Source organism: Carettochelys insculpta, chromosome 15, assembly GCF_033958435.1.
Source record: "Carettochelys insculpta isolate YL-2023 chromosome 15, ASM3395843v1, whole genome shotgun sequence".
NCBI classification, from domain to species: domain Eukaryota; kingdom Metazoa; phylum Chordata; order Testudines; family Carettochelyidae; genus Carettochelys; species Carettochelys insculpta.
The window spans coordinates 21,988,028-22,015,192 of NC_134151.1; the positions used below are offsets into that span (position 1 = coordinate 21,988,028).

The 27,165-nt window shown below is 42.6% G+C and overlaps 1 protein-coding gene across 5 annotated transcripts in view; it reads right to left on the bottom strand.

The window, feature by feature from the left end:
- Positions 1–27,165, bottom strand: part of ARHGAP26 (Rho GTPase activating protein 26) — a 544,666-nt gene that overhangs the window by 464,597 nt on the left and 52,904 nt on the right. For 4 of the 5 annotated variants that reach the window (XM_075009641.1, XM_075009639.1, XM_075009640.1 and 1 more), the window contains exon 3: positions 4,392–4,502. The exons of the other annotated variant lie outside the window; for it this stretch is intronic. The gene's annotated coding sequence lies outside the window, so the exon portion shown is untranslated. The remainder of the gene's footprint in view (positions 1–4,391; positions 4,503–27,165) is intronic. 5 annotated transcript variants of the gene reach the window in all.

The following is a 27,165-nucleotide window of genomic DNA, read 5'->3' on the forward strand; positions in this document are numbered from 1 at the left end:
CCCACTGTGGGCACTCTGCTAGCCAGCATGTATCCTGGGCAGTTGCCCAAGTGTTCAGCTTACAGGGATAACTGATAGAGACGTACATTATATGTATGTAGTACACCCTAATAATCTCTTTCTGACAGGTTCGAGACCTATATTACATACTTTACAAAATATAAGGTGGTGGAGCAGTGGGACCCAGATAGGCTAGAAATTTTTAGTTCAGTTGGATCTGAGGTTTGGGTTCACTTTTTTCTTTGGGACCTGTTTCTAACGAGAACAATGTTGCTGAGACCTGCATATACTGTGTTTTATACCTTCAAAGTTCTGTTCAAAAGGTTACAAAACTCATACAACTCTACCCCAATGAGGCAAGAAATTATGCATCTATATACAGTATTTATGCATGGTCTACAGGCAAATTCTTGTGATTCACCTATTGTGACCTTATCATTTGTCTCATCCTGAAAACTTACATTTAGTCTCTCTTTCTCTATTATTTCTTTAAACTGAAATAATAAATCACTCAAGCCAAAAGCACATTCCACTCAGTGTGTGGGAGACAAACAAATGTACTGTGTACCTCCAAAACACATGTCCATGGCAACTTTAAACTGCAGCCATGGCCAATGCATTCCGTCCAGCTGTCCAGCAATTAAATTGGCAAAGTTGCAGAATATTATTTAGCCAACGACCACGAGAGTTACTTGGTGAGTGAGGGTCTTCCCTTCCTCACTGTAGAACATTCACCCTAATTCATCTGAGCCAAAAAATAACTGTAATAGTGACACTCAGAGAAGCTACAATTCTATGGCTGAAGTTAAGCCAACTCTGAGCAAGGGTAACTGAAGTATTCCCTTTAAAAACGCCTGGCAAACAACAAGGCAGAAGTAAATCAACTGCTGCAGAATTTGCACCTTTATGCATTTGAGTTCAGAAGGCTTGGGTGCAGCTACAGGGTGTACAGCAAGCTTGCTACAGAAAATGCAAGGTCTTGCACATACAGCATGTGCAACTGTGTGGTGTAGTGCAAAGGTATTCTTTACACTTGTTCGCAATGACATGCACAATGCATCCATGGCTTGATCTTTCATGAAGAAATATGACCAGTCCAAACCCACATCAACATTACCTTTACAAAACATCACATGTTCCATAAGAATATATTACTTCTAGAGACTATATAATACTGTGGTGTGCAGGACAAGGTGATTTGGCATGAATCCAATGGGTTGTCTTCACTATATTTGCTGGTAGTAAAAACCATGAGTGAGTTATTCACAGATGAGGACTAATAAAACCTCAATATCACCTTAAAGCAAGATGTTTTCTGCACCTGCCACATGTTAGGGAGGAACAATCTTTCAAAATGTTTGAGCTTTTTTTTTTTTTATCATTCTACCTGTAAAGCCAAGTAGTTGTACTTGGCTACCATGAGTTCAACTGCACAGAACATGTAAGGAGTCACACACAACTAAAATAAGTTGGAGGTATGCATGTGTATCAACACACACACAGACACACATGCACAAAGGTGTATCATCCACCTACTCTATTTATGCAGAAGTCAACCCGAGTCCTGCAGCTAGAAGCGTCAGGCTTTCACGTTGCCTGTGTCTCCTAAGTACCCACAAACAACCCTAAACTCATCAAATGGAAAGACATAGTTTAATGCAAATTCTTCATGTGTGACATTCTACCTCTGCTCTCTCCAGAACAACAACAGATGCACATGTTGTGCTGTTATTTTGAAGAAGTGGGTCTGTTGGCCTTTCAATACTCTTGGGCTCTGCTCTTGCAGCTGTGTAGAAAGGAAACATTTGACACTAATGTAATCGTGTTCTCATTGCAGCTTTACCTCATCCTTGGCATTGAAGCAATGCAGGGAAGGCAGTAGTTTATTAGAATCTGTGGTTCATTAGGTCTTCATTTCCCTGATCTCGGTCTTCTCTCCCTGACCCCAAATCAAACACATTTCAACATATTCAGAAAGAAGCTTATGGTGGCTTGCCTCATAGAATGGGTTCCTCTGTTACAACTGGCGGCATAAATGATTGGCCCAGTCATCAGCCAAAGAAAGGGTGGTATCCTGGACATAGGAAACAACACATTCTCTGGAACACCATGAACGGAGCTTGCTTTTAGATCCCACAGGAATTGCACAATATCTCATGGCAAGTGCCCAAGCCACGTCAGTTACCGTAAGGTTATTGGTACTAATAATTCACAGTGCTCATAAAGTAAGAGATGGGGGCTTGGACTTTTTAGAGATCCCTCCGCACTTGTGCTTTTATAATTCTGTATTACATCTTCCTAGATATGTTGCAGAGAAGCCAAGCTTTCAAACAATGGACTACTGTCTAAGATAAGGGCCAGCAACCAAAATAGCAAGAGCAGCCATTTTTTTCCAATTTGGTAAAAAAAATTAATAATTCAAGAGCCACAATGCATACGAATAGGAGATGGACCTTAGAATCATAGAATTCTAGGGCTGGAAGGGACATCAGCAGGTCATCTAGTCCAGCCTCCTGCCTAAAGCAAACTAAATCATCCCAGCCAGGACCATGTCAAACCGGGACTTACAAACCTCCAAGGATGGAGATTCCACCACCTGTCTTGGTAACACATTCCAGTGCTTCACCATCCTCCTGGTGAAATTGTTTTTCCTAATATCTAACCCACACCGCTCCCTCTGTAATTTCAGGCCATTACTCCTTGTTCTGCCATCTGTCACCACTGGGAACAGTCTCTCTCCATCCTCTTTAGAGCCTCCCTTTCAGGAAGCCGAGGGCTGCTATCATATCATCCCTCAGTCTTCTCTTCTGCAAACTAAATGAGCCCAAATCCCTCAACCTCTCCTCTTAGATCATGTGCTCCAGCCCCCTAAGCATTTTCGTTGCCCTCCGCTGGACCTGCTCCCATGTGTCCACATCGTTTCTATACTGGAGGGGCCAGAACTGGATGCAATACTCTAGATGTGGCTTCATCAGTGCTGAGTAGAGGGGAATAATAAGTATTCTAGATCTGCTGGAAATGCTTCTCCTAATGCACCTCAATATGCCATTAGCTTTCTTGGCTACAAGGGCATGCTGTTGACTCATATCCAACTTCTCATCCACTGTAATCCCCAGGTCCTTTTCTGCTGCTCTGCTACTTAGCCAGTCAGTCCCCAGACTGTAACAATGCTTGAGATTCTTCTGTCCCAAGTACAGGACTCTTCACTTGTCCTTGTTGAACCTCATCAGATTACTTTTGGCTCAATCCTCCAATTTGTCTAGGTCACTCTGGACCCTATCCCTACCCTTCAGTATATCTACCTGACCCCCTAGCTTGAATAACATCAAACCATATTGTTGGTAACCCCTATTTAAAGAACAGTGCACACACAATGATTTGTAATGTGATATGTTTACTGCAGAATGTTCACAAACTTTTTTACATACTCTATTTCCTCACACTTTACGTGTATGTTTGTACCGTCTTCCTGACTTTCACTCATGAACCTTCTTTCTCTCTGGAGGACTCTAGGGAGAGTTATCCAACATTTTGAGATCACATATCATTTGCTATTTAGACACAAGTTCATTTTTGGGCTTTTAGATGTTCACCATTTATAGAAGATAATCAGGAGGGTTTTGTTTTTTTTTTAAACACACTTTACAATTATAGCGTCAGGAACCACAAAAAAGTCCTTAAAGAGCTACATGTGGCTCTGGAGCTACAGGTTGCAAATCCCTGGCCTCAGAGAAAGTCATCCAGGCAAAATCCTGACTCTTTCGATGCTGTAGGACAAAGACCAAGGAGACCTGCAATGTGTTCACTGAGAGGGCCATCAGCTTCAACACCAGGTATATGCTCAAGCCCACTGGCAGGGTGGAGGGGGTGCAAAGGAGGCAGTTGCCCTGGAGCCAGCAATACAAAAGGGCACAGAGCCCCAGGCCTCTTAAATCACAGCTGAAGTACCACACGGTGAGCTCTGGGGAGCCGTGAGGGCTGGGTAAGGGACGATGCACCATGGCCTGGGTGGTGCTGAGGGTGCTCCCCTGGCCCCGCCCCTTCTGCCTTAGGCCCCGTGGGGCTGTCAGCACGAGTGAGTATGCTTATCTTTTAAAGAAGATGTTCTCAAAGTGTGGTGCACAGCTGGATTCAGGAGGTCTGCAGACAGCCCCCTTTAAGGTGAACTCCTAGGCAGTTGTACACAAGAGAATGAAGGACTGTCCTTCTAAAGAGCAGCTCTCAGGCTTGGCTCCACCAATTAGATACCTGGATCCTGGAGCCACATGTCAGGTGAAGTGGTGATGTGGGCAGGAGATAGGTGGGAGGGAGACAGGGGCATTAGGTGGGTAAAATAGGAGGTAGGTGGGCAGGCAGAGGGGAGAGAACAAGGGTTGAGGGGAATTTCAGACCTGCAGGGCTGCAGCAGCCAGAGAATAGGTGATTTTCCCCAACTCCAGGCCTCCAGGGCTTCGGCGGCCAGGGAGAGATGACCCTCCTTTCCAGTCTCAGCTCTGTGGCTCCTGTGGTGGGGAAGAGACGTTACTGTTACTAAAATATGAGTTGTGCACTTTTGTTTGTAGAACAAAAACATTAATTATTATTAAGGTTTGGTTTTGTATAGTGCTTTTATCCAAAGCATTTTACAAGAGTCAGCGAATGGCACAAACTACATTTGGAAAGATCATTAAGTGGTCCGCCAAGACCCTCAGCACTTTTCAAGTGGTCTCTGGCAAAAAAAAAAAAGTTTGAGAACCACTCTTTCAGTGTGCTCAGGAGAGAGCTCTCTTGAGCAGATTATAGAGAATATCAATATTCTTTGTCGCTTGCCAGACCAGATTTTTTATCACAGAGGAAGTGAAGTTACATTTTCTCTTCCCCCTGTTAAAAGGTTCATCAGCTAAGTTTGGAGTTTGCCATGAGAGACTGCAGAAGCTTTAGGGGACATAGCTCATGTCCAGAGCCAACGAGAATCTTCTGACTTTTCATTTTCGTGGACTTTTTATCAAAATTCAATTTGTCACTTTTTTCCAGTTTTTTGAGCACCAGCAAAGCTACTTAATTTTTAAAATTTAAATAAAAATAAAAACTAAAATAATTTTTGTAAACATTTTCATTACTTTCATTAGTTGTTTTAAAAAAATCTCTGTTTAGTTGTCTGTTCACAAGCGTTGCTGAGACGAGGCGATTTTATCACTGCTTCTGAAGTGATGTAATAGATGAAATGGAACAAAAGAAACAGGCTGCCTGAGAGTCAGGGCTGCCCTTTCACTAAGACATAAAGACAAAACAGCAATATGTGCTCATGCTACTGATTGTAAATATCAGCCTTTTTCTACAATGCAATGGCAGCAACCACCTGCTGCAAAGGGAAAATAAACTTCCAAATAATTAATGAAAACAGGATTGTGAAAAGCAAAAAGTACCAGGTGAATTTGTTTTATTGTGGCTGAAGAATTGGGGAAAAAATGGATGAAAGTAAAAATACTCAAATACATGAGAATCATCTGACCACAAACTGACTTCTAGCAAAAACTATTTCAACCTTCTATTCAGGGAACAAGAGAACCCAACAGCGTCATTAAACTAATACACTGAGCACAAGTGTTATATAATTTGCAAAATATTCAAAACTAAAATGCAAGTATTTTTGTAATTGGTTAAAAAAAAATTAAAAATGGACCATTTCTGTGAAGAATTCCAAACATATATAGAAATGTAAAAAAAGATAAAAGGCCAACTTTTTGAAAACAGGCACACTTTGATGCCAACATGATTTTGTGTCAAAGCCACAGGAAAATATTTTCACTATTAAAATAGCTCCCCAACACTGTGAAGAGGAGCACAGTGGGATGGCAGAGTGCAGCAGGCTGCTGGGGTCGCTTTGGCTCCTGCCACTAGCACTAGGACAAGCCCTCCTGCCGAACTTCAAATCCCTGCTGCAATGCCTGGCCATGCTACAGCTTCTCAATGAATGACTGCCATTTTTTCAAACATGGGGAAGGCTGCAGGCTTGTCACTTTCAACAAATTATAGAAAAGGCCCAGGTTACTAAATGTACCATGACTGCTTCCTAAAAAAACACCCTTCTCCTTGCCCCACCTGCAGCATCACCCTCTGATCAGGCACTGCCAATCCAATCCCACCTGATGTGACCCATGGAGACTGTATTTTGGTTAACTTTCACAGTCTGCCATGAAACTTTCAGAACCTACAGCACATAGAGTCAGATGTGTAATGAAGAGTGGCTATGTGGGGTCATACCAATGGTACATCTAGTCCAGTACACCATCTTCCAACAGCTGCAAATTGGTGGTCTCAGTCCAATTGTCCTACATAGCCATCCACATCATCACGATTGCCATTAAATTTTAGCAACCCTCTGTGTAGCCTCAGAAGAGGCCAAACAGTGAATAAGCAGGGGGACTGGGCTCTCAGCTCACATTCACCAGTCAGGTTAGGGAGCTTAAGGAACACTGGCACAGCAGAGAAGGAGAAGCTTGCACTGCCAGGCTTTGCCCTATCTTGCTAGTCAAGAGGGGACTTTATTCTTCAAGTTCAGCACTCTCATTCCAGCATCTTTCGCGAGCGGTAGAGTCCCTCATAATTTAAACAGTAAGAAAAACAAAAAGATTTAGTGACGAGAAACATGAACGCTCGGAAATGAGTATTAACTGAAGGAAATCAAGAGCTGAATGAGTTATACCTAGCATGGAAATGAGTTAGCATATGGAAGCATGTTCGCTGCAGCTCAGAGACTGCGGTTCAAATCCTTCAATATCCTGTTGCTCTTGGTAAGGACTAGATTCCAGAGCATTTTGGTCCAGCCAGACCTTTACAAGGTGACAAATCTGAACTCAGAGGAACATGGCAAACTAGCAAAAATAGGTCCATTAGGGGAAACAGGGCTCCTTCCCACTCTATAAGGGCTGACAGCTTTTTGTCTCAGAGAAACAATAACAGGTATTTCCAGTGCCAAGTTGTAGTCACTAGATCATACCATCGTTTTCTTGTATATTTATTATGGTAGCTCCCAAGGCCCCAGTCAGGCCTTGCATGGGATACTGCATAAGATACACGTTAAAAAATGTAAAAGCATCTGACTGATGTGGGAACCTAAGTCTCATTAACACAAGGAATAGAGCCAGAGAGCCACCATAGTCCCACTAACATTGAATGAAAGTTCAGAGCACGAGTGCCAAGCTGTTTTAAAAAAGGAACATGGGCGCTTTTGAAAATTTTGCACGTGGTCTTTGCTTCAAACACTTGACAACACGGATTGTGACAAATGTTGTCATTATATTCCAGCTCCCACCTACGTCCCGCTCACCCAAACAGGCCTATTAGTTTTAAATTGGACTACCTGGAAGCAAAAGTTTCTAAAATTTTCCTGGACTGACTTAACAGTCTGTGGGAGTACAAGCATAATCACGTAGAGAGGGATTCAAACAGAGCCTCCAAGCTCCAGTACTTGTCAGACTGTGCTTTGATATTTTAGAAATGGAAGCTCTTATCAGGGTGGGGAACCCCCAGACCATGGTCTGGATCCGGAGCAGAAGGCTTGGGGCTCCCCTCTCTGGCATCCAGCCCACGGTAAGGGGGAGGGTTTGGAGCCCTGAGCCACGTGAGCCTAATCAGGAAAGCCAGGGCTAGATCTGGCCCACGGACTCTGCTGGGGACAAGGCAAGAATTGGATCTGTGCGGCACCCCTACCACTAGCTGCCATTGCCCCAGCTGGTAGGGTTACCATATTTGACCTTTCCAAAGAAGAGGGCACCCCTGCTAGGGAGCGTATCTGCATCAGTATCTACCAACTCCCATTGTAATAATGCACCATAAACACTATAACACGTGAGTTGGTAGATATGGACACAGAAACGCATCCTTGCAGGGGTGTCCTCTTTTTTATATGGTAACCCTAACAGCTGGGGAAAGGGCAGGGTGGAGCAGCAGCACTGTCCTGAGGCTTCATCCTGCTGCTCTGACTGGCCAGATTTCCAGACAATCAGGACAGCAGAGGGCAGGGCTGTGAGCAGGGTGGAGGGAGAGGAGGAGGGGGCATGCAGAGCCATGTGCATCTGGGGCTGTTGCCCAGGTAAGCTGTAACCCCCATTGCCCAGACCACATGCCCCCAGATAGCCCCTGTATCCCCTCCCACCCAGTTCTCCACTCTGACTCCCTACACCCATCCTGCTCCTGCCACCTCCAACCCTCCCAGACCCCATACCCCCAGCCCACTCCTGCACACATTCCTTCCTCCTAAACCCCCAGCTCCAGTGCACTCCAGAACAGCCCTCCTGCCCAGACCCCCACCCTTCCCCTGCACTCCCTCCTGGCCCTCTGCTACCCTGCTCCTGCACCCCACTGCTGCCTAGAACCCCAAATTCCCAGCCTAATCCTACACCCGCCCTCCTACCCACCCAGCCCACTTCCTGGCAGCCCCCTCCAACACTGAACCCCTCATTCCCATCACCCACCAGCTCCAGAGCCTAGAGGGCCCACGAGATGGGCTAACCCTAGCCTTCTTAGGCTCTGGGGCTGGTGGGTGAGGGGAATGTCTCTTTTTTGGTGTTTTTCAGTCGGGGACCACATCAGTGAGGGCTTTTGTTTGTTTGTTTCGCTTCTTACTTGTGTGGTCCCCAACTGATTTGTCTATGGGTCAGTGGCCCCCAACCCTAAAAAGGTTCTCCACCCCTGTTCTACCCATACCTGTCAGAGGTAGATAGTAATGTTCATATAGTTTATACTGTAATATAGAGTTATGTAGCTGTCCTCTGCTAATCTGCTGGGCGGGTGCGCAGCTTATTGGCAACATGGTCAGAGGCTGCCTCAGGAACATGACTTAAGCCTGGAAATTTCTGCTAGATAAGTTCATGCTTGGCATACAGTACACATTTTTTTTAAACAGAGATTGTAACTGACCATTGGACCAACTTCCCAAGCAATGGGATGGGTTCTCCATCACCTGGCATCTTTAAATCAGGATTGGATTGGTCTTTCCACAACATTCATCCAGTCCCAGTACAACTTGTTTTCTGCAGCTAGCCCAATCACTGGATGAAATGGCCTACGTTATGCAGGGGGCCACACCAGATGATCACAACGGTCCCTTCGGCCCCCAAAATCCATGAGAGGCAATTGGCAGGTAGAACGATGGCACTGGCATTAGAACCAATCCCAGGAACTCATGGGAGTACTAAGTACCTTAATGTTGCTCTCTGGTGCCATCCTTCTCTGGCCAGTTTGAAAGAGGGCATTGAGAGAGCTGAAATAACCTACAACGTGGGACCCGTAAGAGCAAGAGCAGCAAAAGAGATAAAAATATGAGGCGGGAGAGAAGCAATTGCAGGGGATTCATCACATAAATTAGGAAAAATAATTTATAATTTTTTATAAAGGAACTTATAGAAGGTACTGCCCAAAGAATCCCCAAGGCACTGCACAGAATTCTGCCCATATAGTATCCCACCTCTGTGAAGCAGCTGATTTTTGCTGGTCCCTTGAGCGACCACTTCAGACATTATTCACTGTACATTTTTATTGAATTCCACAATGCAAACTGCTAGCAGTAGAGCTCTGCAAAACTGCTGTCATAAAGTTCAGGAAATGTGCCTGCTCTCAGATCCTCTGGCTAAGGCGCTCACCCCACGAAAGAAAACCCTGCCAAATCTTTCTGTCGTCTCCGGGTTCCAAGGAGAGTAAAATGGAGAGATCTGAGGAAATACTCCTCTGAAACCAGGTGTTGGGGTTTTTTTGTTACAAAAGTTGTTGGTTACTTAGCCAAGCTATCAAAATTCACCATTTTCCCAGCACTCACACAGGAATCACTGATTTTATTAAAGTTCTACAAAGAAACTTCAGTTTCACCCCAGAAATGGGTCAAATCAAACCTCTGGATCCAACTTCCCTCTGCGGCAAGGTGGCCAGGGTCCAGATACTTATTTCAGAGACGGCCAACTTAGACCTTAGGTCATCCAGTGCTTTGCTGCATACTGAGCTACCCACCTTTGCCATCCTTGTATGTCAATTGCCCTTCCCTCCAAACTTCAGATTAAGAAGTCTGACATCAGCCATGCCTTCTACAGCTCCCAGCTATTTCAGATTCATATGAACCTAACTCTCCAGAAGGAAACTAGGTGCAGAACCATAAAAAATAGCAGAAAGGTTCACTGGAACCAAGAAAGTTATCCCAGCATGAGTAAGAATGGCTGGGATAGTACAAATGTTTATCAAAATTACAGAAATAATTCATTTCTCTCATATAAAGGCATCATGGGAAGTAAAGAGTCTTGTCTGTATTATTAAGAGCTAGATCTTGCAAAGTACTTAGCAATTCCATTCACTGCCTCTGGCCCCCCAGTCCCAAATTGCCTGGTCCCAGAACAAGTTGGAGCTGCAAGAGACCAGCTCTAATATGCCACTTCACAGATGTAATAAAACTTTATTCAACTGTGCTCTTCACTGTCCCCATCTGTTTTCAGCCTCGCATCTTTCTTCCCACTTATCCCCAGGGTGATACAGAAGATGAGAGAGCCACATCCTCCAGTTTTCTCCTGATGGACCATTAAGCAACGCAGGGAGAATATACACTTGTCTTAGACTCTGTCAATTTACACAGCAGTCCCCATTTGTATCAAGATAGCGCATATTATCCCACGTACAGGGATTATTCCACCCATAATCTAAGGTGTAGGAGCCTCTGGAATGGTTTGCTATTGCTCCACAGTTTTAGCAGACCAGTGAATGTGTTCTATGACCCTTTGAATTACTCTCACCCTGATCACAGGCACCCAGACAGAAAGTCAAAATTTCATGAAAAGTATCTATTCTTAAGGCTTTTTGGCTAAGATGCCTTTACTCAAAACAAGTTCAGTCTCTTTGGCTGTGCTACGGTTACCAACATCTCACAACAAATAACTTACCAGTTTTGTAGGATATGAAGAGAAAGAAATATTGAAAATACCTTGTAGGATTAAAAATGACTTGTGTGAACATTACATGAATGAAAGCATGAAATACCAATGCAAAACATACTGAATGATTTTAAAAGGCTATATTCCCCTCTGCCTTGGTGAAATAAAATCTTATTTTATTTAAAGGAGCAGAATATTTATAGCTTTAAAAGAGCTATAAATTAATTTTAAAATTATGCAGTTTAACTGATGAGCTCTTAAACTGATCACTAATGGAGGACTGAACTGTCACTTCTGTAATTCAGACTGCCAGAAGTCACTGGAGTGATTGGGTAGCGACCTCTGCCATGGGACCAGGATGATCCTATTGTGCAAACAAATAAAGTTCAGTCTCTGACCAGATCTGCCTCGTGTCGTGTAGAATCATAGAATACTAGAACTGGAAGGGACCTCGAGAGATCAAGTCCAATCCCTTGCCCTCATGGCAAGACCAAGCACCATCTATATCATCTCTGTTCGATATTTATTCAACCTGTTCTTAAGTATCTCCAATGATGGAAATTCTACAACCAACCCAAGCAATTTATTCCACTGCTTAACCACTTTGACAGTTAGTGCATGCATCAGTGTAATTTGGGGTAAAATCATAAACATGACAGAATGCACTCTACCCCGAGCCATCTCCACCAGGTCTATTTCCAACCTCCTGAGAAAATTCAAAGAGCCAACCCTTAAAAAAATAAGTATTACAACATTATTTGCTTTCCCCCCGCCAACAAATGTGAAACTTCCCTCCAGATTACACTGACCTGAGTTACAAGATGGGCAATTTTCAGTCCCATACTAATGCTAAGTAAAAGGTCCAGTTAATTGTGACCAAGCAGGACTAGAGGTGGGTTCAAAGTATCATGGAAGAGAGAAGACATAGAGCTGGGATATACAGCACTTACTATTACCTTCAAAAATGTCTTTAGATACTAGGGGGGAAATACTGAATGATTCCAGTGAGGTCGCTATGATTTTTGCTGTTGATTTCAACAAGACCATGTTTTGATTCACCCTGAATTGTAAAATGGTGGCATTCAGATAAATGGAAAAATCTAGCTTACAAGCAATTTGTGTGAACATGCAACAGACATACTATCAGTCGATAAATATAAATTAGGGTTTGGCATGTCACAGAAGCCCAAGGGAGTTAGGAGGTCACTCATCATTGAAATTGAATGAATGTTCAGCACTTGCCTCCCTTTGGATCACTGCACTGAAAACCCCAGCAGATATTATGCAGTCACAGAAGTACAAAAACCCACCATGACTGACCAGATAGCTCCAGTAAGCTCTACAACATACTATCCGAGTACATTTGCATGCATACATGGACAGCTATGATATTTCTTAGTTTAAAAATACATAGTGGAATCAGAAAGGATTGCATATCTGCTTGGATGAACATACTGAATACAAGCAGAAGTCCTGTGGCACCTTATAGGCTAATAGATATTTTGGACCATAAGCTTTCGTGGGCAAAATATCTGTTAGTCTATAAGGTGCCACAGGCTTTCTTGTTCTCGAAGATACAGACTAACAGAGCTACCTTTCTGATATTAAATACAATTGCTGAGCCATTCATTTCCTCAAGAAAAGAAAAAGCAAAAGGTTTTACACTGGTTGTTGTTATTTTCTTTATAGGCAAGTATAGACTGAGAAAATGATCATTCTCCTTATAATCCCAGTCTCAAATCTATAATACCCGCAAAGGAAACCTGCACTGCACAGCTATGTCTATTGGGGGCTGTTGAAGCTTGGGTTCTCTAAAGAATTATTTTCAAGCTCCTCTCTGTGAAGGATATTATGAGTAATAAAATAGCTGCAATTGTGGCTTTTTAGAAAGTGTTTTTTATCAGCCAGTTCTAGAAAGGATAACTCAGACGCTGTGTTGCTGAGCTTGTGACATGCTGTCTTGGCTACCTGTTATATAGTAAGTGCATTTTTGTTGGCATCTGGTTTAGCCTATATTTTAATCTGTAAAAATTGAAAACTTCTTGGCAGAATTCCACAGCCTACAAAAATTGTTCCTCTTGAAAACTAGTTACGAGTTAATGATAATTCCACTTTGGGCAGGAAGGAAGGATTTAGACTGGATGTCCCTGAGTGAATCAGGAGAATGTTCATCACCACCTTGTTCTCTGTTACTCAAGTCTTTTTGAAGAAAACAAAACACTGTCCTTGTATTAGATACATTAATGATCTTTCCACAGAAGAAAGTTAAATTTAAAAGCATTGAACAATCCCGAGTACATAAAAATGCTGTGATTAGTGTTTGAATCCAGCAAGCTCTATGATGCATTGCCTTAAAAGCAACTGAAAAATATTAAGTTCAAAGACCTGTTTTAGAAGCTCCAGGTAAAACTACAGACGTTCTAAATGGTTCAGTAGAAATACTTTCACGGAGTTTAAATACAGTGAAACACCATAGTTAGGCACAATTCAAATCCTAATTTACTTCTGTGTATTACCATGAGTGGACTGCAATTTTAGATAGTGACCACTCTTTCTAATGAGTTCTATGCACTTGCAGTCAAGCCTATGTTGAAGTTCTTCTGTGGAAAAAAGTGCAAGTAACTTTGTTATTTGGAAGGTTCAACTGCAACATTCATGAAAGCAATGCCAGCTGTTTGTGTAACCCACACACCTATATGTGGCTCACGGTCCCACATAGTAGCACTTAAACCATGTCACAGAGAAAAAACGAGTGTACTCTACAAACTAAGCCGAAAGGCAGCTAACTTTTAGCTCAAACTGTAGAGGTACCTGCACTAAGTTCCGGAGGTCCCAGGTTAGAGTCTGCCTGTGGGCAGTTATAAGTGGGTTCTGAAAATAACCAATATGAAAAGGTCATAAAAGTATGTGCTCGGCAGAGGTGGAAGAATACCCAAAAATTTCCTTGAATAAAAGTGCAGCTGCTGTCACTTCTGGAAACATGAGCAAAATCTAGATGTGACATGTGTACTTTTACTCAAGTATTTTTCCAGGGGTGGGGGTGGACACGTCACTGGAACTTGTACTTAAGTACGTTCCTCCCAAAGCAGCTATACTTTTACTCAAGTAACTTTTTGAGCACTTATTCTTCCTCTGGTGGTCAGATGCATGAGTTGTCTCATGACTAAGAGATATTGTTATATTAACTTAGTTTAAATACATATTTTAAAACAGTTAATGTGAATAATCATGTGAATGAAAATCATTTTTTAAACAAAGGTACCATACATGACTACACAGAGCTATGATTTTTTCCGAAAGACAGTCACTTGAAAACACCACGCAATTTCTGACATCTGAGCATCGCAGGCAGAGGGACTTGTGGGGAAAATTTAGAGATACATCACATAGCCCCACTAGAATAGGGCTTTGGTCCTGCAAAACACTACACGTGTCACTCTAATCGTGCAGAATAGTCCTGTAGAGACTGTTCCTGTACTCCCTGTAAAAACACGCACCTGAGCATTTGTAGGATTGGGGCATTGGGAGAGCACTTTGGAAGGGAAAAATGAAGAAAATGGTCAAAGAATGATGGTAATGACTTTTTTAGCTACAAATGCCACACAAAAATAGTACATTGCACACAAAAAATCAGCATCGTTTCCTTACCCTTTAATCTTTGCTGAGGAGTAGAATTTTGTAGTGAGGAATGATATTAATAACTAAGGTTTCATCACATTTTGGCGAAGTTCAAACCACTTATTAGCAATCTTTATTAACTGTTAACTGATCTATCCTTGCTGAACACAAGAACAAGGCTTATCAAGTGGTACAGAAATCTACATCTGTGTTTGTTTACTTGCTAATTGGCAGCATTGGCTGATGGGTTTCCCCAGCAGGAGCATGAAATGGTGAAGATCTGCTGCCTTTTGTCTTAGGCTAAACAAATATGTGCTTACATGGGATTGTTCCTCCTCTGTGGGGAGAGAAGGCCCCTTACAATACTGAGGCACAACTGATACAAACTACAAGCTTTAATCTAGCAGTTCAAAAGTACAGTGGTCAAGTAGGCCTTTAAAACACACACACACACACACACACACTAAAACAGGTGGATGATACTGAAGAAACAACAAGTCAACGACAAGGAAACAAGATATTAAAAAATGTAAATGAGAGGTAAATTTTAAAAACACATAAAGCCCCTCTCCCTAAGGGAACAGCTGTGTATGCTAATCCCTCCTGGGCTGCTCCTTTTGCATCTCCCTTCCTTCCTTCCTCCGTCCTTCTCTAATAGCTCCCTTGTTCCTGCTGGACAAAACTAGCCCTTTGTGGCTGCTTTCAGAACAACATTAAAAACAGGAATAGGGAAATTGTAAACAGGAGGCTTCTGGCCTACAGGCCAAGGCACACACAGGCCTCTGAGGCCTACTTCATGCTAAGCAAAGAAACAGATCTTTGTTGCTAAAGGGATTAGGGCTGCGGGATTTCTGAGGCACTGCTAAGGCATTCAGCTGGCCTGAAGTAGGGGCTTTGTAAGGAGATACCTCCATTAGATATCTGCAAGCGGAAATCATTCATAGTCTTTATACAATCTGGGTAATGTGATATTGTTGGACTGTTAAACAGCTCCAGCGAAGCACGGCCCTATCTACTTGAATGGTAAATTCTTCAGCAGCTAAATAGATGGTGGTATAATTACCTCAACTTTAAAAAGAAGTGACCTATTTTTAACTCTTAGCTGGTGTAATAAAGAGCAATTACAATCAGATACATGGAAACAGCATTCCAGGGTTTGCTAAGAAATTTCATGGAAATGGTTTCCTAAACCAGCTTATCATCTGAATCTCATTTATCCCAAACCTTCTACTATTCAAAACAGGTTCTTGTCCCATGATACCTATTTACTGTATTGTCAGTGCCTTCTACTACCTGAAACTTTCATAAGTCAGATTTATCTCCAATCAAAATTCTTCTAGTACATACAACAGCCATGAAGACAAAGCTATGCATATCAACAGCACCCACATTCTAATACCTAAACTCCCCTGTATTTCCAATGGAGAAGTTATTTGAAACTTCTCCTTTTAGACATACTGCATCAGAGCTGGCTGCATTTGAACTATAGGGCAAATGATCCCTATGCACACCATGACATAAACTGTCTTGATATTTATGAGGGCTATGCTACAGAAATCAAGAGATAGATACCTACATGTGATAGACATGGACCCAATCTAAACAGTTCAGACTTGGATCCAAGTTTCTCCAGAGTCTGAGGGTGTTTGAACACGTTCTTGTTTGAATTCAAATACAAATATTTCAACTAGCTCCCAAACTCTCTACTGGGCCAAACCAAAACCCCATATCCAAGTCCTAGAGTGGTCAGACATACAATCCAGTCCTCATCTCTTGTCTCCTGTATAGTTATAGTTACGAACTGAGAAAAAACCTTGTTATGGGTCGAGTTCAAAATTCATTCAAACTGATATGTGACTTCACCCTTCTTTTAAGACAATTCTAAGAAACAGTTAAGGAACCACACCTAAAACAAAGCCTTAATACAGTCTTCCCAGAAACTAGCACAAAGTTTTTTGGCTTGCTTTCTAGCCCAATAATAAATAAATTTTGCATGTAGCTGAATTTTTTTTTCCAGGCACTGTCTGCATTCCACCCTTCCACCTTTTTGGGCATAGCTTCAGAGTCCCTTCCCAGGAAAATGTTTGCAAAAATAATTTTCTATAATTAGAAAACGTTTAATTGAAAATTTGTTACTGGAAGGGTTTCCCGCATTTGCTGAGTTAGGCAGACTTCAAGACATTTTACTGAGTTACATTTACTGACAGACTGATAGCCAACAGATTTCTACATTTGTACTAGGGCTGAGTACCTGCCATCTGAACAAACCAAGTATGACGCCATGGCTACGCAAAGCGTATGCCACTTGTCTGCCTTGGCGAAATGTATGTCATTCAGAGGTGTGAAAACACACACAAACACCACGTGACAGAAGTCTAGCTGTTGTCAGTGGAAGTGTTCCCAACACTGCATTGGCAAGACAGCTTCTCCTGCTGACATACTTACTGCCCGCGCTCCCTGTAGGCTGAGCATGTACGCGGCCACCCAGGAGAGGTTCTGGTGGCGTCCAGCTGACTAGCAGCGCACCCACAGCCATCCAGAGTGCACGGCATGTGTTTCTGTTGGTGGTGCACAGCCCTGTCTCAGGGCACATCAATTTTATTCCACCCATGGATGGAAAAATATAGAGGGAACACTGGCTCTGTGAAGGTGGTGGTGTTTTGTCAATGGGAGAGCTCTCTCTCCTGTCAGCCTAGAGCAGCTACAAAAGTGATCTTACAGTGGCACAGCTGCACTGGTAATGCTGTGCCACTGTAAGTTCGCTAACATAGACATATCCTTACTTATGTGGACGTTATATCCTCTGTTAGGGAGAGTACATGCTGCCTGGGCAAGGATGTGTGTGACCTCACTAATGCTTATGTTGTATTACAAGTAAGTATCAGTCTCTGCCCAGCTGAGCTTCTAATCTACAGGTATGAAGAGACACAGTTGCCGTTTTGCCCCTCACAGTTTTATTGCAAGTCTGACAATATTTGGGGTTTTTTTCTTAAATCCTCAGTTCCTGGAGTTAAATGATGGTGTAAGGATCTCAGCTTTCATTTAACTTCCTGTCTCAAGTTTCTAGCATTCATGGTTGCAAGGAAAAGCTACCTTTAAGACTCAAAAACCAGATGGCAAATAAAGTAAATCCCACCAAATATATTATTTGTGTAATATATAATGATTTTAAGCCAGCTTCTTGAGTTTTGAGACCCTAGTTCATCATTATGCATTCAGGATTGGCAATGCTTCAAAGTAATTATGACAGCTACTTCACAAGTCTTCAGTCATTGATAACTGCTCTTTGCATTTATGTAGTGTCTATGAGCTCATCCACTCTGTGTAAGCATGAAGAAATTAACAAGCTTCGTCTCCTTCAGGAGGTAAGGGAGTATTATTATACATAAAGAAACCAAGTCAGAGGGAATTAAGGTGAGTTGCTGAAGGGTTTGTCTTCACTACAGCTAGGATTGACTTCATGGTGATAGATCCAATCGGGGGTTAATTTAGCAGGTCTAGTGAAGACCCACTAAATCAACCACCGATCACTCAGACATCAACTCCAGTACGCCATTGGAATGAGATGAGTAAAAGGAGTCAATTGGTGAGTTTCTTCCATTGGATCAGCATGGTGTGGACCCAAAATAAGTAGATCTCAGCTATGTTGTCTTGAGATATGCTACTAGCAACTCAAATGGCATAGTTTAGATCACCTTGACCCTGTAGTGTAGACCTGCCCCAAGTCTAAACTGGAAGTTTGTGACAAGAAACCTGGGATCCATTTCCTGCTCTAACTTGCAGACCCACATTACTCACGATTACTTTTCCTCCCTCCTATAATGTGAAGTATGCTCTGGCCAAGTATTAGATGGAACAGATAGGTCTTTCAGAAGTCACTAAAGGAGTAAACGGATGTGGTAGAAAGAGGTTTGACATCTTTTACTACAGTTCATGCTTGCAAGATACACTCACGTTAGCTCATCTTTTAGTACTTTAATTAATTAAAATATTCACAGGCATGAAAACACTGTGCTGTCATAGGTATTAGAAATATTTGCAAACCAAGTTTCTATGTCCTTGGGAATACAAATAAATTAGTAAAAGAACATAAAGAATGGCCACACTGGGTCAGATCAAAAGGTCCATCTAGCCCAGTACACAGTCTGCTGACAGTGGCCAATGCCAGGTGCCCCAGAGGGAATGAACAGAACAGATAAACATCAAGTGATTTATTCTGTCACGATTCCCAGCTTCTGACAAGCAGAGGCTAGGGACACCATTCCCACCCATTATGGTTAATAGCTATTGATGGATCTATCCTCCATGAATCTATCTAGTTTTGTTTTGTTTTGTTTTGTTTTGTTTTGTTTGAACTCTTATGGAATTGGTCTTCACAACATCATTTGATAAGGAGTTCCTCAGGCTGACTGTTCATTGTGTGAATAAGTATTTCCTTTTGCTTGCTTCAAACCTGCTACTTATTAATTTCATACAGCTGAACTCAAAATTTTGAGGAGTAAAGGGTCTTCGAACTAGCACAGGCACTTCAAAGCTCCCGCGACTACACACATACCTGCACTTTGAAGTTTGATGCTTCGAAGTTGCCGCAGGGGAAAATTAGCCCAATGAAATGCTGCGTATTCACCGCAGCACTTCATAAGTAATGTCCCATGACCCTGATTACCATGCCCCCTTCAAAGGTGGGGGCAGGTGTAGACCCTGCCTCGGACAGCTGAAAAGCCATTTAAAAAAAAAAATCTCTGTCTTAATTAACATTAGTCCAGCTGTATAGAATTATTCAAATTAGATTTCAGCGGGAAAATGATTTTCTGGTGTCTCAAAAATTTTCAAGATACAGGTTGAACCTCTCCAGTCTGGAACTCTCTCATCCAACAACATCCATAATCAGGCATGATTTTAGCTAGCTGGATGGCCACTTATGGGTGTGGCCAGGAGGCAGTGGAAGTGTTGATAATGCTGCTAGACAATATTGACCTCCCACGGTTCAGCAAATTCTCTCGTTCAGTACCAGTCAGGTCCCAAGGGTGCTGAACTAGTGAGGTTCAACCTGTATTGAAAAAAGCTTTCCTATCTTGAATTGGGATGAAAATTTAAAACCCAAAAAACATTTGCCATTAAAGGTCTAGGCTCTAAGGGGACTCTCACTGTGGATAAATCAAAATATTTTAGGCCAATTTTTTTTTGTCTAAGCTATCTTATATTTTTAAACAAAAAGTCATGTTGAATCAGAAACTAGAAAAATATGTTTTGAAGAAATCGTAAAATTTTGACTGTTTCAGGAATGTTTTTTCCCAAAATATATTCTAATCTAAATAAATAAATAAATATAAATCAACCTTTTCCTGTGAAAAGTTTCTATGTTGACAAATTATCAATGCCCAAAGCAAAACCTTTGGTCAAACAATCCCCAATCAATTTTAATTCACATACACTTATTGGAGAATATTTAGAAACCTCTAAAAATAAATAGTTTCTCTCTGTACAAAATAAAGTCAAGCCTTCAAAACCTGACTCTCAAGGTATTTCCAGGCTTGAATCAAATCTGGTGAATCCCAAGGAAAGTTGGGAATTTCACCTCTTCGGAAGTAAAAACCAACCAGACAAGCAAAGAAAAAAAAAAAAACACAAAAAAAACACCCTTCCCTTTCTAGCTGTGCAAGGTAGGTCATGAAACATTGGCTCGGTTATTGATGCAGACAGCAGAACCACCAGCCTTGCCAGGCCCCTGGGCAAGATGGGTGGGGGCCCTTCTCTGTGCTCCCACAAGGCAGGGGATCAATCCCATGGAAGGGGTGGGGCTGGGGGCAGCCAGCCCTCTGTGCTGTCCAGACTGCAGCATGTCCCTCTTGCCCTCGGCACTGCCTGGAGCACACCACATGGCACTCCCGCAGCAATTTAAAGGGCTCAGAGTTCTGACCACTACCACAGTAGCAGCAGCCAGGAGCTCTAGGCCCTTTTGTATTGCCAGGCCCTGGGGCAACTGTCCCCTTTGCTCTTGCATATTGCTGTGACTTGGCCTCAGATAGTTGGAAGAAAGATCTCTGACTTGGGGCACTGAACTACAGCTTGGGAGACCTAGTTTCAATTACCTGCTCAACAAGAGGACTTTTATTGGGCAGACCAATCAGCTCTTCACCTCTAAAATTATACTTCCCTACAAATACCGTAAAGACTGGGGGATGTTCAACTATTATGATGATACCGTGATCACGTGTTGACGGCACTGTTGGAAAGTGCGCTAAGTCAGGAAGAATTCCATAGCAGGTGAAAAGTAGTAAATAGTTTCTTTGGCCGTTATTTAATTAAAAATAACACAGTTGTTTGAAACTACTCACCAGAGTGCAAAGTTTGAAGCAGTCCTGACAGGGTACAGGAAAGGTGGTCAATGCATCACATACATATCACCCCCACCACTTATAAATAGCAATAGTTTTAAAAAATACCCACCCAAAAAAAGGGCTGAGATTCCCCCAGAGCATATGCAGTGAATACAATAAAGAAGGAGAGATGGTCTATCTGACTTGAGCTTGTGCAAATATACACAGACTTGCCATTTATTCTGGACCCTTTTCAATTCTACGTTAGAAAAGAGGGAGGCATAAATTATGACTGAGACTAGCCCAAATAAGAACATTGGTCAGACCTCTAAAAATACCCTCATCTACGCTAATGTACTCATTTGCCTGATATATTAAGAGACCCTTTTAAGACCAGCCAGACCACTCTATAATAACAGATTGCTATGTGCAGCCGAGCTTGATTTCCCAGAGACATCATTACTACATGCAGGATTTTGCCATGAAAAAGGCAAAATTAACAGCTGGAGTAAACTGAAGGACTTGTCTGAATTCTACAATCTGCAGTGCAGATCTCCAGTTCTGTACTAGTGGGAACACATGATAGCATTTTAATTCATTCCCTTGTCAGTAATCTTAATGTCAGTTTGTGGCTAATCGGTGCCGTGTAACTGTAATATGTAAACTAGATCACTTGCAGGTGCAGGCAATCTACCAGTATAACCACTGCTTTAAATCTTAGCATGTGGGAACTACCCCAAAATTATATTCTGTGATGGTATCAAACAAGTGCTATTAGCCTAATTACATATACACATGTCAAAGAGAACTGCCAGAAATTGTAAGATGCTATTTATATCTGCTAATTACTTTAAAAAAAATCCCACACACATCTGGAAGAATTAAAGAATCATACTAACTAACTGTGAGTAAGATCCTGTCTCATGGGAATAGGAAGAGATAGCAGAAGAGAAAAATCTTAGTTCTTTTAGAACTGTCCCATGATCAAAGAGGTTTTAGTGTAATATCGCTAGAACTCCAAAATGCACTAATGAGCACTTTTCTTGGTGGATGGGGGGGAGGGGGAGTTCTAGCCATATACTCACTAGTGCCATACACCTGAAATACAACTATGCCAAAACCCTCATGTTTCTACTGGATTTGATAGCATCAAAACTGCCCTGAAACGACTCGTCCATCTTTCATCTTGCCGACCTCAAACCAAAAGTGGGATGCTGCAGCCATCTCCTCCGGACCCACCCACTCTTTTGGCAGCTCTGCTATTAAGTCTCCAGCAGTCACACACGCTGCACTCTCATAAGACTAATTGTAGCCATTCTTACAGATTTGTGGGCTGGATTAAAAATTGAATTAGGAAATAATGCTTTTGCCCTTGCATGCAGCTTGTCTGCATCCCCAATGTTAACATGGCAATGTAGTTCCAATCAGAAATCGTATTATGTGCCTTTTAATCATTCTACCCACTTTTTCCTAGGCTTACCGTATTTGAACTTTCAAAAAAGAGGACGCCCATGAGAACGAGTATATCTGTATCGGTATCTACTAGCTCACATTATATTAATGTGTTATATCTAAAACGTGAGTTAGTAGATACCGATACAGATACACTCGCTCTCAGGGCGCCCTCTTTTTTTTTTTGAAAGTTCAAATATGGTAATTGCACTTTTTCCAGAGATCCTCTGTGAAGAATTTAAAAGAATGGAAACAGCCAGATACAAAAGCTTCTGTTTCTGAGATGTGCTGAGCCCCATTAAGTCCCATTGACCTCTGAAGACGAAGCCGCCTAATAACCTAGATCTATTTAGAACCATAAGAACACATTTTTTTGTTTTCAGCCCACTGCTCAGAACAGATCCAGCATATGCTAGTCATGAATGTGCAGGACGAAGCACTTTGAGAGCAAAACTGTTAAAAAAAATAGAAACAGGAAGAAAATTCATACCTTGAACTAATCACTCCAACAGATGGGTCTTTCTGCTTTTATTATCCATTCTGGTCTGGGACTTTTCAAACACAATAGACCAGATTGGGAACTATTTTACAGTACTTCTCTGACAAATTACACGATAATTAAAAGACTGAATGTGGGCTGTGTGTGGAAGCCTTTGCATATAGGCTTTAATTATCGTGCTGCAGTTTCGCCAGAGAAACTCAAAAGACAATCTCCATCTTGGCGCTGAGGGCACATGTGGCTTGCGTAGGTGAAGAAATTTACAAGCGCTGCTTTGGATAGGAAGTGGGATTTTCCTATGGCACACAGCCCATCATCGTGAGTAATTAACCCCTTTTTAAGTCTGTAATTTACATTTCCCTAAGCCACTTAAAATATGGCCAAAAAGTTTCTCCAAATATTGCTGTTCTCTCATTTGTGACGTGGTACACAGTCTTTTACATATACTCACATTTACAGAGTTCATTCAGCCAGATGATAAAAGAAAAAGTTGAGGAAAATACAGAGTTGCACATGTATATAAAAGACAACAGAAGAATGTTTTGGAATCTTGCAAGTTAAAGAGAAAGAAGAAAAGAACCTAGAAATAGCATCTCTTTAAAAAAAAAAGAGAGAGAGAGAGAGAGAGAGGCTAAGTTCCACATGAAACATACTGTGGGCAAGGATCTGTGGCACACACACATACAGCCCTGCCACTACACTTTGAGTAGCAAGAACTTCTGTTACTGCAGTCCTGGGTCCTTCTGTTGTTGGTTTATGACAAGCATCCACCAGGAAATGATGCCCCAATGCATTTTCATTAGTGACAGCTGTTTTACTTCCTATTTATAATGGTTTTACAGCTCTGTCATTCCACCAACTTCAGTGGTGTTTGTCCTTATCTGTATCAGCAGGAGATCAGAAAGCAGGGTCCCCTAACCAATACTGAAGCTCAGATCACAACAGGTGAAAAGTTAACGCATAGCAATGTAAGCCGACAACAAATGATCTCCCCGCCAACCCTCCCCACCCAATTCTGACCCATGTGAAGACAGGGGTACTACAGATGTGTTTTGTGTGGCAAGTGTCTCTAAGCTCTTTTCTAGGCCTGCAGAGACATCCCCTGTAATCACATAAACAAAGGGTGAAGAGGCCCTCTGTGGAAAAATCCAGAAATTGCAGAAAGTGGTGATCAGCAGGTGGCATTATTATTAACGAACCAATGCCCCAGCGTGGTGTTCAGGAGAACCCTTGAAGGAGGTGCCGTCTTTCAAATTAAACCTTAATCTGAATTTCTAGCCACATGTTTTGTGAAAGATCACAAAATCACCTTGCACCTTGGGGTAGCAGGAGACAGTAGAGGTCTCAGTTCCAGTATCTAGGCTGAATTCCATTTTGAGGAGCTACATTCTATTTGTCTTAACTTCCTCCTATAGCCACACATAAATGACGTCGCAAACTCTCCAAATGTTGCTAAGTGCTATTAAACGTGGTGAATTCCACACTAGAGGTCCCATGTCAGGAGGTACCTAGAGCAATTGCTGAATTGTCTGTAAAATGAGTTGGAAATTTTTTTGCTTGAAAGAAGCTATGCAAATGGAAGTCATTATAATCTTCCTTGTTCCAATTTCCTTCTGAATTGCCACCCACCCCACCAGAGTTCAGATCCACTAGAAAATTTCAAATCCACACTCTAAAATGGATTTCAATTCTCTCATTTGCATCCTTCCCAAGTGTCCGTGGAAGGCTGAGCAAATCAGGGAGCAGAGCAAGGTACAAAATTAAAAAGGAGTGGAAGGAATTAAACAGGAAAGTGCCCTGCCAAGATTTTCTGACTGGTTTATCCTGAATAGCAGCTTTTCAAGCCATCCACAAATTTCAGCAATTTTTACCCATGCAAAAGGAAAGCTTTCTGAACTTAAGAGAAATGGCAAATAAACATTGGCCCCATAAATTCCTAAATAGCCCTCAGATAAGGAAAGATCTTTCCCCTTTTGAATCCAATGTCCTTGATGCCTGATGGCACAAGACTGGGTTGTAACAAAGAACAATTGGTAGGTCTTCTGCAGAGATGTATAGGGACACCAAGAAAACTGCTGCTATTTTCTTTGAGTTTATTTCCTTCACAAATACATTCTCCAGTTACCTTTTCCCTTCTCGGTTAGCAGACATGGCTGCCTTCCAATATTTCCACCTCAACAATGGAGCTATATGAACAAAGGCTCCCAAAATGGCAATGTAAGATTCTTAGTAATGCATTTTCCAAGGCACATTCCTTTTACTTGGCTCCCATCCTGCTCCCCTCACTCATTGAAGTGGTTCCAAATGACCTCAGCAGGGTCACACCTATGAACGAAGAGAGTAGGAAGTGGCCCCATGTTGTACAATAGCCTGGCTTCATTCCAGTGTTGCATATTTTGCTACTTTTAATACTGTTTAATAAGGACAGAGTCAAGCAAAGGAAGCTCTGTCTCTCTGAATAGCAAAAAGCTATAAGACTAATGGAGCTGACTGAGCAGAACCGAATATTAAGAGCCTTTCATTTAATTTATTAGGGAATCTTCACTACTTTTCTATCTGAGTGCTGAAAGCCTCATCTGGCAAACATGACTCCCCGGTACATAATTTGGGGGAGATACTGCTGCTCTAGCTTCTAGCAAAGGGGCAAATCCTACAGTCTGTGCTGAGGCAAGAAAATCCTTTTGCCTCAAAGGGGGGTAGAAATTGCCTTAACTCAAAACACAGAATCTTGATGGCCATGTCTACATGAGCAGCATCTGTCAACAGAGGTCATTAATCGACAGAGAAACCTCGGCAGTGCCTCTGTCAACAGATCACATCTACACATGAAGATGGCTCAAAAGAGCAAGCCACTCTGTTGACAGAGTGGCCAGACTGCCCTGCCCTCTCTCGACAGAACAGCTGACGGGAAGCGCTACCACAAGGGCTTCCCAGGGAACCAGAAGCCCTCTCTAGCCACAGAACTGTCTACACAGGCTCTCTGTTGACAAAACACTGTTGAGAGAGGCGTCGTACCTCATTGGGAACAGGGATAACACTGCCAACTGAACAGCTGAGTTTTGTCAACAAACTCTCAACAGAGCACTTTAACCATGTAGAAGCTCAGCGAGTTTTGTCAACAAAAGCCCAGGTTTGTCAACAGGAGTTGCCCATATAAATGCAGCCATTGTGTATTAAAAGATGAGGGCCAAGTAGATGAGGTTCAATTAATTGGCAGCAAATCTAAAACAAACCAAAGGAAGTATTGCTTCACACAAGGCACTGTCAAGCTGTGGAACTCCCTGCCACAGGATATTGTGAAGGCTAAGACTTATAAACAGGCAGAGCTGTCCCATCCATAGGATGGTTTAGGGTTACCAGCCCATAACCCACAGTTTGGGGGTGCCATACTTCAGCGGAACAAAGAAGCATGGGGCCAAGGATTGCCCTGGGGGTGGGGGGGGAGCTGGCACAAGCAGGAGGGCTCAGGCCCACCCTTGCACTCACCAGCAGAGGCAGGAAGCTGATCAACCTGGTCCCAGTCCACCCCACTCAGCTGGCTCCCAACATCATTTTAGGGTGGCGCCAAAGTGAAGCAAGAGCAGGAAGAGGTGTGAGGGCATGGGGTTGTCCCAGGCCCCACAATCCCTTGGGCCTCTCTGAAACCAGGGCTCAAAAACAAACTAGATCAGTTCATGGAGAATGGGTCCCTCGTTGGCTATTAGCCAGGATAGGCAGGGAGGGTGTCCTAAGGTCTATTTGTCAGAAGCTGGGAATGCGTGCCAGGTGATGGATCACTTGATGGATCACCTGTTCCGCTCACTCCTTCTGGGGCACCTGGCAATGGCCACTGCCAGAAGACAGAACACTGGGCTAGACAGATCTTTGGTCTGACCAGTAAGGCCATTCTTATGTTCTTACCAGTAGATTTACATTAAATACAAACCTGATTCATTAGAACACTTGGAGGCGTGTTAATCGTGAACCCATTGATGGATTTCACCTAGAGCCAGGTGTCGGGACCCTACAAAGAAGGAAGCTCAAGCTACTGTATTATCAGGTCTCATTTCTGTCCCTCCCCTGGGATAAACCAGTTCTTCAAAAGGCAGACTGCACCCATAAGCTGATACGAAACAATTGTCACTTGGGCCTCAGGCAACAGAACTCAGATACCCCCTGAGCAGAGCTGCATTTCAGACACACAAGAAGATGTGTAAAAACAGCAGGGATGACACCTGACATGGGGCAAGGTGGGAGAGGGGCCTGGCTCCACGCTCCAGAAGGGGCGTGGCCAAGAGTGGAAGGGGTGGAGCCAAGGGCAGTTGACTGCCAGCATCACCTGGACTGCAACACTGCCAGAGGAGGAGCAGCAGGAGCCAGAGCTCCTTGTGCCTCTGGAAACAAC